Source organism: Carassius carassius, chromosome 16 (assembly GCF_963082965.1).
Source record: "Carassius carassius chromosome 16, fCarCar2.1, whole genome shotgun sequence".
NCBI lineage: Eukaryota > Metazoa > Chordata > Actinopteri > Cypriniformes > Cyprinidae > Carassius > Carassius carassius.
In genome coordinates this window covers 6,192,410-6,206,358 of record NC_081770.1, presented here as the reverse complement: position 1 = coordinate 6,206,358, position 13,949 = coordinate 6,192,410, and the positions used below count along the sequence as shown (strand labels likewise).

Sequence of the window (13,949 nt, the reverse complement as noted above, 5' to 3'; positions counted from 1 at the left end):
CTCACCGTGGACAGTGAGACTGAAACTCTTGATCACACTGTTGCTCTGTAGTTGATAGAGTCCAGTGTGTTCAGTTCTGGTGTCTGTGATGATTAGAGATCCAGTTTGATGATCCAGCTTCAGTCTGTCTCTGAATCTCCCGTCAAGATCATCATCATATACAGTGATGCTGCTAGCCATTACATTGATTTGAGCTATTAAAGTGTTTTCAGATCCAAACCTCCACAGAATCAGATCATCATCCATCATTTCAGTAAGACTAGAGTTTAGAGTAACTGAATCTCCTTCCTTCACTGATACCAACTCCATTCCATCCACATCAACACCAAAGACACCTGAAAAAACATAGTTTGTCACAGATTAAGGGATAATAACTTTGTTTACAATAAAGTAATGGAATAAATAAATACAATACAATAAAATAACTGGAAAATTATAAAATGAAAGCCAAATACACCGAGCCCAACCTAAATGGAAAGATCCAGTTTATTTTAACAGTGATCTTACATTGCAGATTATTTTTAAGAATGCAGTGTGAAGCAACCTGAAACAAAAATGTATGTCTTTTAAGAATACTATCATAACTTACCAAACAGATGCCACAAGCAGAACAAAATGAACTTGTTAACCATTGTCCGATAAAAACACTTGAAATATGTGAACACTTCTGTGTCTTAAACTCTGATATTAATAGCGTTGTGTATGATTCTTTCCCCACAGGATTTGACCACCACCCACTCAATGCATTACTCAAGCACTTGTTGGTTGAATATGTTCAACTATCTCCTTTTAACTCTTTCCCAGCTTTTAAAAAATGAATATTTATTTAATATATCACGTGTTTCTAGCTTAGATTCCCCTTTTGTCCTGTGTATTTATGATCACTTTTTAGTTCGGGTCTTGGTTTGTTATCATCAGTGGTCCGTTATTGTCAATTAAACAAAGCAAAAACAAAGCTCTGGGTGGAGCATAACCCAAACTAACCTACATGGTTTGCGTTGTGCTCCAGAAAGTTTTTGTTTTGTTTAACTACTGCATTTAGATCTGCAGCTCAAATGTCTCTATTTGGTGACTAATGACTCTGTTCTCTTGGTGCCATGGTCAAACCACATTTCTAAACAGGTCAGACCACAGCAGGTTTTACATTGACTCACAAAATGAGCCATTGGGGCCTACATGCCTTCCAGAGAAATACATTCATGTTTTACCCTGCCCAGAGGCTTTTGTAGGTCTTGAGTGTATGATATAAAGTACATGTTTGTACAACAGTTAAGCATTTATTTGTTTTTAAGGTTATATCTTATTTCAATGTAACTTTACAAACTTTACTTTTTATTCTTGTCATTTCATGCATGGCAAAACTGTTTGAATGTAGAGCTAAAATATATAGCTAAAGTGGCTCAGTGGGCAGCAAAGTCACCTCCCAGCTATTGTCTCCAGAAATCAGACCTTTACCTAACCACAAAGTGAATGCAGTGTGGGCGTGATATTAGAGGCTCAGAGTGTCACAGCAAGAAACATCTCTGGTCTTATACACTCTCAGAAAAAAAGTTACAAAGGCTGCCACTGAAGCAATGCCTTTCAAAATGTGCACTTTTGTGCACTAAAGGCACATATTAGTACCTAAACGGTACAAAAGTGCACTTTTTGAAAGGGTACTGCCCAAATGACAGCTTCTGAACCTTTTTTTTCTTTCCAAGAGGGCATTCAGAGGATTATGTAATGATATTATTTGTTTTTAGGAAAATATGATTATCCACATTAATTATGATCCATTAAATTATCTATGCAGAATGCAGTAGGACCTAGGTTCTCTCGCTCTTTGAGTCATGTTCTTATCTTAACTACAGTGTCATCTAGTGGTTAAAGCAGATAAATGCCAAATGAATGTGCTGAATTCAGAGCTGTCCTGATATTCTATTAGACTTACTGTTTTTTACCATACCTAGTAAAAGAAGAATGTCAGTATGTGGTTTCCACATTTTGCAAGAGGAGAATCAACAGCCAACCAAATGAAAAGTGCCCTGGATTTATTGATCTCAGTTGTTGAAGCCCTAAGTCTGGCAACAGCGAAATCCAAATCTTCAATACTTATCTTGCTTGATCTGAACACTCTTTTTGACACGGTTAACCACCAGATCCTCCTGTCAACCCTACTGGCAAAGGGCATCCCAGGAAACGCACTCCAGTAGTTTGAGTCTTACCTATCAGACAGGTCCTTCAAAGTATCTTGGAGAGGTGAGGTGTCCAAGTCGAACATCTAACTACTGGGGTGCCTCAGGGCTCAGTTTTTGGACCACTTCTCTTCTCTGTTTACATGGCATCATTAGGATCTGTCATGGCTTTTCATACTACGGTTATGCTGATGACACTCAAGTCTACCTCTCATTCCATCCTGATGATCCGACAGTAGCTGCTCGCATCTTAGCATGTCTAACAGACATTTCTTACTCGATGAAGGACCATCACCCTCTACTCAATCTTGCCAAGACAGAACAGCTTGTGCTTCCAGCAAACTCAGTGTTTCATCACAATTTCACCATCAAGTTAGGCACATCAACCATAACTCCTTCAAAAACAGCCAGAAACCTTGGAGTTATGATTGATGATCAGCTGACTTTCTCAGACCACATTGCTAAAACTGGCTGGTCCTGCAGAATGGCTTTATTCAACATTAAGAAGATCAGGCCCTCTCTTTCGGGACATGCTGCACAACTCCTTGTTCAAGCTCTTGTTCTGTCTAGGCTGGACTATTGCAATGCTCACTTGGCAGATCTTCCAGCCAGTTCTATCAAACCTTTACCATGAATCCAGAACGTGGCAGCTAGATTCATTTTTAATGAGCTGAAAAGAATACACGTCACACCTCTGTTTATCAAATTGCACTGGCTACCAATTGCTACTTGCATAAAATTCAAGGCATTGATGTTCGCCTACAAAACTACCACTGGCTCTGCATCCATTTACCTAAATTTGTTACTTCAGACTTATGTGCCCTCTTGCGCTAAGAAGAATTTCTAGAAGCTTGTGTTCTGCAAGTGAACGTCACTTGATTGTGCCATCCCAAAGAAGCACAAAGTCACTATTCTTTTTATTATATTATTTAAAAGCCCTTTCTACGTGTACTGTGTTTATGCTAACTGAGACTTGTTATAGCACTTATAAAAAAAAAGAAAATAAATTTTACATTTCTTACAGCTTACAACAGAAGACTTCTTTGTGGTATGTTCATATTCAAATTTTTATAAAAAAAATCACTATAAATCAAAGCCTTGGCAGCCAGTTTTTGTATTCAGTTAAAACTAAGCACAAAGACTCATCTCTCCTGTAGCTATCTGGTGAAGAGTAAAAGCAATTTTTATTATAACTGATCAAATTTCTGTAATGTTTGATGCACAGTGAGTGCATAGGACAGTCTCAGGGCATGGTCTCTGGTGAGATGCCTCCTTTTGTTGTACTCTTATTGCTCCTGATAAAAAATGATTTTCAGGAAGTTTTCAGGATATTTTAAGAATCTGTAAAATCCACAAATGTAATTAAAAGAATGCAGTTAATTGTTTTTCTTCTTCTTTCTTATTACCTTGAAGCTCCACACTCCATCTCAAAGGTGGCGGAAATGCCCTTTAAGTTGGTTTGCCAGCCACCACTAAATTATAAGAAGAAAAATAACTTAATTATACATTGCATATAATAGGAAAAGGTGAGTCAGCTGCAACTACTGTGGAATAACAGAAACAGTTGAATGTGCTTTTACATTGTGTGGCATATAATTGACAACTTGTTGAAAAACTTAGAGATATGGAAATCAATGACATTTTAGTTATGAATATATTTCAGAATGCACAGAAACAGTGTTTATAATTTTCTTATAAAATAGAGATATAGATTTGATTAGAAAAAAATAGGTTTAGTTGTTGTTGTTTTATTAAGTATATAATATATTCTTTCATCAAGGCGTCGCACTCCATCCCATTAGCTGGCGGAAATGCACCTTAAGCTAGTTTGCCAACCCTCATAAGATATAAAAGAAGAAGAAGAGGAAGAAGTGCGCAAGCGCTTCAGAACACCTGCGCTGTCTGCGTGTTTAACTCACAATCGGCTGCACCGTTTTTTCATTTGACCGACCATCCTCTGGAAAAATACCCAACGTAGAAGAGGGACAAAAATGAAGACTATTTGTTTACTTCTCTTCATATCTCGTAAGTATGATGACGATACTTTACTAGTTGCATCTACAGTTTAGACTTGAAAGTCATGCAGGGCCCGTGTACGTTTTGATAGTTTGTTTTTTCGTTTGAAACACAAAACAAAATAACGAGAAACCACCTGTTTTTCGTTTGTCGTTTCAAACCAAAAACAAAGAAACGGTAAAAAAAAAAGAGCCGTTCTCCCGTTTTTGGTTCTGAATCCAAAAACGAAAAATGACAAAACCAAAATCAAATAACGGTCCGATTTTGTTTTTTTTTAATTATTTTTTCCATTTTTCGTTTGAAGATCTACATTTAAATACAGACAGGTTGGCCACGTGACCCGGAAGTAATAGTAAATATGGCCTATTAAAATAAAAGCCAAGCTTTTAGAACGGTCATAATATGCAGCGCTAACGTTATATATAACGTTATATATACAGTTCAATACAGTTGGTAATATAGATTAACCTAAGAACTTATTGTGTGTGCAGAGTTGTTACTGTTAGCGCTATATTATATAATTAAATTTATATTTAATGTGGTTTCCACCGTAATGGACAGCGAACTGACAGAGATTCAACGTGAATTCCCACGTGACGTCATGCGTAGGCCTAATAACGTTACTAATAATGAGGGAGATTGGGATTCCGCCATCAAAAAATATCAGTCCCTATCTCGTCTTTGACATTCGATTGACACCCTCGTAAAACTTGTGTTGGTCCTCAAATATAATTTTATCCTAACGCATCATATCTATTTTCAAAAAGCCCAAGGACACGCTGTTACCTCGCTCACGTTATACAGTGTTAATAGAAATGTATTGAACAGGCTAGTTAACTAATAGTGATAGTAGTTTGTTTATAATACAATCAAAAACGACATATGTGAAGGTTCTCAGTCCTCCATGTAACGTTAATAATCCAACGAAGTTTAAACTCAAGGGCAGTTCAAAACGATTACAGACACCAGTAGGTGTCGCAATGTGTCTGCTTTGTGAGAGCTACTTTCATGGAGCTATTGATTTATGTTCTGTAATTAAAACACTTCCCATTATTTTCATTACAACTGTGCTTTCACAAATCACGTTTCTTAGCACAGCTGCTTAAGGCATTAGCCTACTCAATAAAATGAGCTCTTTCTCCTCATGTTTGATTGTCTGATTTACATGTGCTATTATACTGCGTGAAGTTTTAGGAGTTGACTGTTACACTAAAAACATGTCTCACATACATACTTGCCAACCTTGAGACCTCAGAATTAGGGAGATATTAAAAAGGACCGGGGGGGGTTGTGTGTCGTCATATATATCACATACACAAACGATGTGTCGTCATATATAATATCACATACACAAACGCAAAGAAAAATGTAATTCATTTATTTGACAAATTCAATTCCTTAAGGCCTTTCCTCAGGAGGTTAGACCCTAATTTGTTAGCTACTGTAAATGAAGAGATATGAAATAGCTAGATCTTATCAATAAACATTTATTAATTCATAGCCTAATGCAACAATTACATAAGTAAACTCTCAAAACATTATAATTATGACATTTCATTTTTAAATTTTCATGTAACAGTCTAAAGCTAAATAAGTAGCTGTTCTTGCCTTTCATTTCAGATGTCTGCTTCTAGGGGCCGTTCACATATCGCATCTTTTTCGCGCTCAAGGTCGTTATTTCAACCGTAGGTGCGCGGCTGCGGTGAGCACGCTCATAATGGAAGCAACGTGGTGCGCTACTTTTTCCAGGCGGGTTTTTCCTTCTCATCTCCAGAAGTATATCTAGTAGTAAAGCTAATGCGAGCCGAGGTGAGGCTAGAAATCAATTAATCCTTTGCTGATACTTCTTCGTCGTCATCATGGAGAGCGCAGTTTGGTTGCATAGCAACGACAGACGCCATGGGAGCGCAAGCGTTTGGTCTAAAACGGCGCCCAGTGACGGATGGTGTAGCAATATTGTTGTCCGGGTGGAAATCGGGAGAAATTCGGGAGAAAGGTCGGTCCAGGAGATTTTCGGGAGAGGGCTTTGAAATTCGGGAGTCTCCCGGAAAATTAGGGAGGGTTGGCATGTATGCTCACATATAGGCCTTCAGTCCAGTGGGGTGTGTGGTTCTAGTGTGTATAATAGACAACAAGCAGTATGTCATGCAAGTGAACATAATTTATTTTATTAAAATATTTATATTAATTTATTATTTGCATAAAATAACATAAAATGAATACAACAAAATGAGTTCTGCAAGTGAGAATAATAGAAAATAAAATTGAACAATTTATTAATTGCATAAAATAACATAACAGATGAACATAACCAAACTTAACCATTTAACTTAACTTAAAACCTAAACCTAAAATAAAAACTAACTAAAACAATCCCCTAACTAATAGTGTCCTTCAAAACATTCACAATCTCCCCCATCCCTGTAATTTCACATTTTTTTTCTTGGAACATCTCGTCCCTGCATTTTGGGCAGTGCGGCGAGGTAGTTGCCCACGGCTCAGCGCAGACCCGGCATCCAACGAGGCTGCGGCAGCACGGTGCCACAACTGGGTTTTCCATCACATCTGCAAGATGTTTTGTTTCCATTCCAGATTAATTTTAAAGGCTAGTTGTTGTCAGCAATTACTAGGCATATTGGCAATGATAAGCAGAATAGCCTATACTTAACAACTGCCATCATTATTTGATACAAGAACACTACTATGAGAACACCTAAAGTTTTGATAATATTTATGAAATATAATTTATGGAATTCTACTTTTACATACATTTTTCAGATAAAGTTCATTTAAGCATAGTGATGCACTGTTCAGTTCTCCATCATCTATTGTGATATCTGTCATTGCACAGTCCAAATGATATATTGAGCTGCAGTCAGAGGGACTGAAAGCAAACAAAAGTTGAATGCTGATGCTTATGCTGATTAAGACACACAGGCTAGGTGTACAGACACATTCTAATTTCTTTTATGCCATTCTAAAACATTTTTATGTTAACATTGAAATATAAAGACAGTGCTGCAAGTCTGATCATAAGTAAGGACATTCAAAGTATGGACAGATGAGGTCACCACCAAGGAGAGCCTTGAGGATTATACATCATCAATGTGACACGTTACATCAGCAAATGGTGGTGATCACCTGACTGGAAACATCACAAATTGCCATGGGATGTGCACGGCCCAGGACCGGAGGGCTCTGCAGCGGGAGATTAAAACTGCTCAGAAGATCACTGTACCCAGAGCCAAAAGGATACAAAAGGACAGTATCCACCCAGCCACAGCCTGTTCATCCTGCTGCCTTCTGGGAAGAGATATAGAAGTTTCTGCTGCCGCATCAACAGACTGCAGAGCAACTTTCCCCCCGAGCTATCAGACTCTTAAACTATAGTTCATCCTCAGCACTGCTCCACTGATCATAGTTTATTTCTGTTTACCATTTTTATAATTGTTTCTATATTAGCCTGATAATGTCTGCATGTACCAGAAGGGAGTTACAAACTAAATTTATACTTTATACTATTATATATATTATATTGTGACAAAATATACCCAACTACCTTAGAGAAGAATAAAGTGAATGTTTTGGAAAGGCAGAGTCAAAAGTTATGACCTTAAAATGATTGAAATGTTGTGGAAGGATGAGGAAGCAAGCAGCTCATGTGAGGAAACCCACCAACATCCAAGAGTTGAAGCTGTTCTGTACAGAGGAATGGGCAAAGATCCATCCAAGTCAATAAGCAGGACGTATCAAAAGTTACTGGAAACGTTTTGTTGCAGTTATTGCTGATGTAATCAGCGTTGACAGCCTGTTTTTAGTAATGTAATTATGTTTTTGGGTTTTCTTTTGAGGACCTTGTAAAATGTCCTTACCTTAGGGCTTAACAAATGTTCTGCAGTCATTGATTGTACATGCAATGCCCTTGAAAGCATGTATGTGCTATATAAAGTTTCAAGACTTGTATGGATTCTCTTCACTTGCATGACACAATCGGAGTTTTGTATGTTATACAAACTGGAATGTGTATAGAGAAGAAAGATTCACACAGTATATAGCACACTGGTAAATCATTCTTTTGGCCAGATGGCCTACATTGGGATTAGGACATGTCTGATGTGAGTTTGTTGTCTGAGCTGCTATAAGAAGCTGATAGCAGTGTTATAATCAGGTTAAAACAGAAGCAGGTTTAACTCTGGGCTGGGTGAATGATGATGATGATAACTAGGCAAATAAAATCAAAAACAAAATAAAATGAACAACAATAAATACATCTGTATCAGTAATCTTGATTTAAAACAGTTACCAAAGACACCATACAGTCAGTCATTTAAATACTGCCACCTGCTGGAAGAAAGGGGGAACAGTTATTATGGTGGAAACCACATTAAATATAAATTTAATTATATAATATAGCGCTAACAGTAACAACTCTGCACACACAATAAGTTCTTAGGTTAACCTATATTACCAACTGTATTGAGCCAAACAATGCGCTCATTAAATGTGACTGGTGATGTCTGGATAGACACGATATTAAATAGCTGTAATAAAGTACTGTTGCTAACATATTTATTCCGGTCCAGGTTTATATAAGGCTATTTATTACTTGATTTTTCTTCTTCTAACGTTACTCTGGCATAACGTTAGCGCTGCATATTATGACCGTTCTAAAAGCTTGGCTTTTATTTTGATAGGCCATATTTACTATTACTTCCGGGTCACGTGGCCAACCTGTCTGTATTTCAATGTAGATCTTCAAACGAAAAATGGAAAAAGGAATTTCAAAAAAACAAAATCGGACCGTTATTTGATTTTGGTTTTGTCATTTTTCGTTTTTGGATTCAGAACCAAAAACGGGAGAACGGCTCTTTTTTTTTTACCGTTTCTTTGTTTTTGGTTTGAAACGACAAACGAAAAACAGGTGGTTTCTCGTTATTTTGTTTTGTGTTTCAAACGAAAAAACAAACTATCAAAACGTAAACGGACCATGCAGGGGCGCCCCCAAGGGGTGGCCAGGGGTGGCCACGGCCACCACTGAATAAACTCTGGCCACCCCTGTGGCCACCCCTAGGATGATTTTCAGTGTGTAACCTACTATAAATTTAAATGCAGAATGTAAATTCGTAATAGTTTAAGAAGTGGGGGAAAAAATAAATAAAAATGCAGCACATGCTGCAGCCACCAAAAAAACATCGCAGATTGGCAGCACCGGAGTAGTCCTCCCCCCGTCGCCCTCCCCCGTCCAAACAAATCACAGAGTGTGCACATACGTCTAGATGGTCTAGACTGGTTCGCATACGCATTTGTAGTGCGTTCTTTCAATGGAAATTTAGAATTATCACATTTTTCAAGATATGGGGCAGAAAATTTATAGATCTATATAGTTTATATAATTTCATATAGTTATTATCACACGAAGAGTTACATTTTTCTCTAAAAGTCAGCATAATTACAAGTGTGACATTGCTTTTATACAACAGTTCAAACAAAAATCATTCCAAACACAGCCACTGTTTTGCGTCTCTGAGCAACATGACAGTGATTCGTTCCTGAATAAATCAACCGTTTAAATGATTCGGTTCAATCGCAATGACTCACTTATTAACAGTGACTCACTGCCACCTACTGCTGGTTTTAATTTAATATTTACGGTACCTTTTTATTTTTTAAATAATTTCGAACATCAGTTTTTAATGTTTTTTTTTTTAAATATCAGAACATTATTTATTAATTTATAACTGCAGGCTAAAGTTACCATGTCCCACAGAGCTGCATTAAACAGTGTGTAAAAACATCTCAATGGCACTTCAGATGCAGCTTCTGTTTTCTCTGCATTGCAAAGATCATTTTTGTTGATACTGATTGCATTTGCTTGGTAACAGCCCAAATGCAAGTATTTGACCTAAAAGATGGTGCACACTTCTAGAAAAAATGGCGTAAAGGTAAAAATAAAAAGTTCAGGAGTCATCTGTCAGCACAATTAGAAATAAGATATCAGCACAATTAAAGTGACATTATTGTCTATTTATCGTTATCGATAAAATCCCAGAAATACCAGGGATACCATTTTTTTTTTGTCAATATTGGAAACCCTTAATTATTTTCTCTTTATTTTGGTGTGCCACCCCAAGATTTACTGTGGCCTCATCTGGCCACCCCTTTTAAAATTTTCTGGGGGCGCCACTGAAGTCATGTGTTTCTTTCTTAAAGACTATAATGTTTTGATGTTTCGTAAAAAGATAGACTGGTCTAATTTCAATCCCAAAAGTAAAACTACCAGTCCTTTGGCTATGTTAACAGCTCTTATGACAGTCTTAACCAGCCTCGCCTCGTCTGTATGTGAGGTCTTGCCCCGCTAAAAACATAGAGCTGAATATAAATTGAAACCATTAGTAAATCGTAAATTTTATAATTTTTAAAATTTTATAACGAAGCATCGCTTCGTCATGCCGTTATCATGGTTTTATAGACATACTTATTTACTGCAGTCACGCCATCTGCGTTTCAGAGTAGCGCGGTCACACCATCTGCGCTTCAAGTTCATTGCGTGTCTACTCGATGGTGCATGGTACATTAACGTGCGAGCGCTACGTACAGCCTATTTATTTTAGTAAATCCTCCTTCGGTTGTCATATTTTTTCATATTCATAAGAATGATTGAATTCATTCACGTTTCAAGTGTTATAAGCGCGTAGGTTCAATCTGTACCTGCTATTGTATGGTGTATCCTGCTTATGTGGAGAGAATCTAAATTGTTATTCAATTAAAAAAAAAAAGGATAAAACCAAACTGACATGTCATTGTTTCATTCTTCAATATTTACATGCCAAAATCAGTAACAAAATAAAAAACATAAATCATAAATAGCCAAATCATGAAGAATGCAATCTTTTTCACTATACAGTTCAGATTGGAAAATTTATTTAAAATTAAAATCAAATTGTTTTCTGCAAACTCCATCAGATTCTTGTTCTACATGTGCCCATGTAGCACTTTGGTGATTGTCATATCATGTTACTGTATAATTCTTTAATAATTGCATGCCAAAATCATGAAAAATTATATATTTTTCACTATACAGTCAGATTTGAAAATCCATAAAAATTTGAATCAAATTGTTTTCTGCAAACTCCACCAGACTCTTGTTCTACATGTGCCCATGTACCACTTTGGTGATTGTCATATCATTTTACTGTATCATTCTTTTAATAATTGCTTGCCAAAATCATGAAAAATTATCTTTTTCACTGTACAGTCAGTTTTGAAAATTCATATAAAATTAAAATCAAATTGTTTTCTGCAAACTCCACTACACTCTTGTTCTACATGTGCCCATGTACTACTGTGGTGATGTTCATATCATTTTACTGTATCATTCTTTAATAATTGCATGCCAAAATTATGAAAAATGCTATCATTTAAACTCTGCAGTCAGATTTGAAACTTCATAAAAAATTAAAATCAAATTTTCTTCAATCTACACCAGACTCTTGTTCTACATGTGCCCATGTACCACTGTGGTGATCTTCTTAGCATTTTTCATGATTTTGGGATGCAATTATTAAAGAATGATACAGTAAAATGATATCTTTTTCATTATACACTCAGATTTAAAAATTCATAAACCATTGTAATCAAATTGTTTTTTGCAAACTCCACCAGACTCTTGTTCTACATGTGCCCATGTACCACTTTGGTGATTGTCATATAATTTTACTGTATCATTCTTTAATAATTCCGTGCCAAAATCATGAAAAATCATATAATTTTCACTATACAGTCAGATTTGAAAATTCATAAACGATTAAAATCAAATTGTTTTCTGTACCACTTTGGTGATTGTCATATCATGTTACTGTGTCATTTTTGTGGTATTATGGAATAATAGTGTAATAGTTTTGGAAGTAACAGGAGGTGACGTCTGTATAGGAGGCATGGTTAGCAAATGTGGTTATGTTATGTTATGTTCGAGCACACTAGGGGATGGCTGTAGTACCAAGTTGCTAAATAAAGACAGTCACCGATTACGTCGTTGTACGAACCTCTTTTATAAATAACTTGACATGGTGTCAGAACGGGACGACTTGTAAGCGGAAGAGGAAAAGAAAAGTGTAACGTTGTCGTTTGGCGGAGGAATGGGAGACGAGCCGGCTGATATGGCGCAACCTACACCACCACGGTGGGAAGTCGTGGCCTGGTGGTTAGAGAATTGGACTCCCAATCGAAGGGTTGTGGGTTCGAGTCCCGGGCCGGCAGGAATTGGTGGTGGGGGGAGTGCATGTACAGTTCTCTCTCCACCCTCAATACCACGACTTAGGTGCCCTTGAGCAAGGCATCGAACCCCCAACTGCTCCCCGGGCACCGCAGCATAAATGGCTGCCCACTGCTCTGGGTGTGTGTTCACAGTGTGTGTGTGTTCACTGCTCTGTGTGTGTGCACTTCGGATGGGTTAAATGCAGAGCACAAATTCTGAGTATGGGTCACCATACTTGGCCGGATGTCACTTCACTTCACTTCAACTGCTACGTTCACAATACAACCTCCAGAGCCATTCGATTTTACCAAGCCTCATGAATGGGAGTGTTGGATTAGGAGATTTGACCGCTTTCGGCTTGCAAGCAATGTAAACGCAACCTCGGAAGAAAACCAGGTAAACACGTTAGTGTATTGTATGGGCAATGAAGCCGAAGATGTGCTTAAAGGGCTTACGCTAACTGAAGATCAGAGGATGAAGTACACGGATGTTAAGGTGGGCTTTGATGCATTTTTTGTGCCTAAAAAGAATGTAATATATGAAAGAGCCAAGTTCAATCAGCGTGTGCAACTGCCGGGAGAAACGGTGGATTCCTTTATCACTGCTCTATACGGATTAGCTGAACATTGCAATTATGGACAGTTACAAAAGGAGCTGATACGCGACAGGTTAGTGGTCGGGCTGAGAAACGTCTCATTGTCCGAAAAGCTACAGCTAGACAGAGACTTAACACTTGAAACTGCTATAACAAAAACAAGGCAGTTTGAAGAAGTTAGACGACAGCAGTGTGACTTAAGAGGAGAAAATGGCGGTGCTAGCAAATGCTCCAATGTTGATGCTGTGCATGCTAACAATTACAGAAAACCCAAATTTTTTCACTCAAAGCCTCAGCCACAAGCACAAACACCAGGCAAATATAAACCTAATGCACGGCCACAGCAAGGTTCAAAGGCCTGTTATAGATGTGGGAAAATGCCGTCACATGGAAAATCAGAATGCCCTGCTGCAGATGCTGTGTGTCATAACTGTGGCAAAATGGGACATTATGGCAAAGTGTGCAGAAACGCTGCAAAATAGCTGAATGTTGTCACTACAGAAGATGAAGAAAGTTTCTTTTTGGGAGCCGTGGACGCTGGAAAAGACCCGTGGACAGTGCAGCTACAAGTAAGACAAAAAAAAGTGTGTTTTAAAATTGATACTGGTGCTGATGTCACCGCCCTGCCAGCCGAGGTGTACTATGACATTACAGGGGGACCTGATGTGAAGCGCCTGGCAGTGTCGACACGCCCATTGTTTGGGCCAGGTGGCAATGTGCTCTCTGTCCTAGGTGTAGCCAGAGAAACACTGCGCAGAGGCAAAAAGACAGCCACAGAGGACATTTATGTTGTAAAAGACCTACACACTGCATTGCTGGGAAGGCCTGCTATAGAACAGCTTCAGCTTGTGTGCAGGGTTGACAGCATCACCATGGAATCTGTGAAACAACAGTATCCGAAGCTGTGTAG

The 13,949-nt window shown here is 37.9% G+C and overlaps 1 long non-coding RNA gene across 1 annotated transcript; it reads right to left on the bottom strand.

Moving 5' to 3' along the window:
- Positions 1 to 6,336: 6,336 nt before the first annotated feature.
- LOC132159057 (uncharacterized) lies at positions 6,337 to 7,639 on the bottom strand. The gene is made up of 2 exons (XR_009437751.1): positions 7,464 to 7,639; positions 6,337 to 6,755 (listed from the first exon to the last, which is right to left on the bottom strand). It is a non-coding gene; the product is annotated as an uncharacterized LOC132159057 (long non-coding RNA).
- Positions 7,640 to 13,949: the final 6,310 nt, after the last annotated feature.